This window comes from Schistocerca serialis, chromosome 1 (genome assembly GCF_023864345.2).
Source record: "Schistocerca serialis cubense isolate TAMUIC-IGC-003099 chromosome 1, iqSchSeri2.2, whole genome shotgun sequence".
Classification (NCBI taxonomy): Eukaryota; Metazoa; Arthropoda; class Insecta; order Orthoptera; family Acrididae; genus Schistocerca; species Schistocerca serialis.
Genome location: NC_064638.1, coordinates 523,099,739 through 523,101,832, shown reverse-complemented (window position 1 = coordinate 523,101,832; position 2,094 = coordinate 523,099,739). Strand labels below are relative to the sequence as shown.

General features: G+C 43.8%; 1 pseudogene; it reads left to right on the top strand.

Annotated features, from left to right (window-relative positions):
• Positions 1-572: 572 nt before the first annotated feature.
• On the top strand, positions 573-690 carry LOC126427145 (5S ribosomal RNA; annotated as a pseudogene).
• Positions 691-2,094: the final 1,404 nt, after the last annotated feature.

The window sequence follows — 2,094 nt, the reverse complement described above, 5'->3', positions numbered from 1 at the left end:
CTCACCTTTGCTACATCCATTATACTCATATTAGCAGTAAAACTGTTCCTGTAACAGCCAAGGAAGTAACATTGTAACACAGTCTCCCTCCATTATAAATCTTATCACTGGTGCAAAACGTATACCCCACGACATATTCCATTAGGAAATTTCCTTGCTCAGTTATTACACTGGAAATGGATTTCTTAAATTATACATCGCCCTTTGATTGGTGCTCGCCATCTTTCCTAACTGTTTACTGTTACAGCTAAATCCTCATGTCACTCAGTTATATTCAAACACTTTACTCTGCCTCTATTTGGGTTTTATACTTCACACATTTCTTTTCTTACTACTTAGTTCATCCAAGATTGCTAAACACAGTTTTAACATGTCCTATCGATCCCTCTGCTATATTTTTCTTTTATAAATAGCTCCACTTACATGTTTACCTTCAACTTCAGCTACTTTGTACTCATTGTTATTGATTTCTTCATTGAAGACCTCTGTGTCTTTGTTGTTCTTTGAATCTACTTCCACAATCATTCCAAATTTTGAAATTTTAAATAAAAACCATCAGCTTCATGTCTCCAGGCAACGGCCTTGCCACAGTGGATACACTAGTTCCCGTCAGATCACTGAAGTTAAGTGCTGTTGGGCGTGGCCGGCACTTGGATGGGTGACCATCCAGGCTGCCACGCGCTGTTGCCATTTTTCGGGGTGCACTCGGCCTCGTGATGCCAATTGAGGAGCTACTCGACCGAACAGTAGCTGCTCCAGTCAAAGAAAACCATCATAACGACCGGGAGAGCGGTGTGCTGACCACACGCCCCTCTATCTGCGTCCTCAGCTGAGGATGATATGGCGGTCGGATGGTCAGAATGGGCCACTTGTGGCCCGAAGACGGAGTGCTTCATATCTCCAAGTTCACACTCAATTTGAATATATTCATCAGTAATACAATCTGAATCCCTAAAGCCAATGTAATTTCCATATTTATTTCTTTTTGAAATTTATTTAGCTAAATCACATCCCTCATACCCTACCACCCTACAGTGCTTGCAGATTTTATAATGTTGTTGGTCATGGCTCACAATTGCAAATATAAATTACAATGGAATTTTTCACACGGTGCCCCTGCTGCCGCAATGTGGTGATGCAGTAGTGTGACAACTGTAGTGTGGAGGCGTTGCAGCATGGAGACATGGAGACGTGGTAGATGGAGATGTGGCGGCATGGATACACAGTGGCAGGGGGACCGCAGTCCTGAGACTGCAATGCTGAATGAATGTGGTGTAAACATGCAATGGCATGGGGACGCAACAGCATGGCCACTGTGGCACTGAGACTGCAGCAAATAACGACTTTGGCTTGGAGATACAGTGTCGTGTAGATGTGGCAGCACGGAGGCTGCAGTGTGAGACTGCAGCACAGAAGTCTGTGGCACGGAGACATGACAGTGTGGAGACATTGTGGTATGCAGACATGGTGGCTGGAGATGTGATGGCATGGCGACTCAACGGCGTGGAGACTGCGGCAATGAGACTGCAGCATGGAGATATTGTCGTGTGGAGATGCTGCGGCATGGCCACATGGTGGCATGAACACGCAGCAGCATGGACACTGTGGTACTGAGACTTTCAATGGAAATGATCAATGCTCCTCTCTCTCTCTCTCTCTCTCTCAATCTCTCTCCCCCCCTCCCCCCCTCTCTCTCCCTCTCTCTCTCTCTCTCATATCGTAGAATACGATATGTTAAATTTATGACACAGTTCAACAAAATCAAAGCTGTAAATTCAAAAACCAAAATTAATCTCATATTTTCTCAAACAGAACCGACATATAAAAATAAATGAGGTTTATCTCCAATGATGTGAAATTTTAATTACACATATCAAAAACGTTTCTGTTCCAAGAGTTTCGCAACCTGTACAGAAAACTGGAATAGAGATCAACATAAACATCATTTCCGCGGTTTTTATTGCTCATGAAAACCACACATTCTTTGTTGTACCAACATACAGCGAGACCTTCAGAGGTGGTGGTCCAGATTGCTGTGCACACGTCCTCTTTCATTGATGCATGCCTGTATTCGTCGTGGCACACTATCCATAA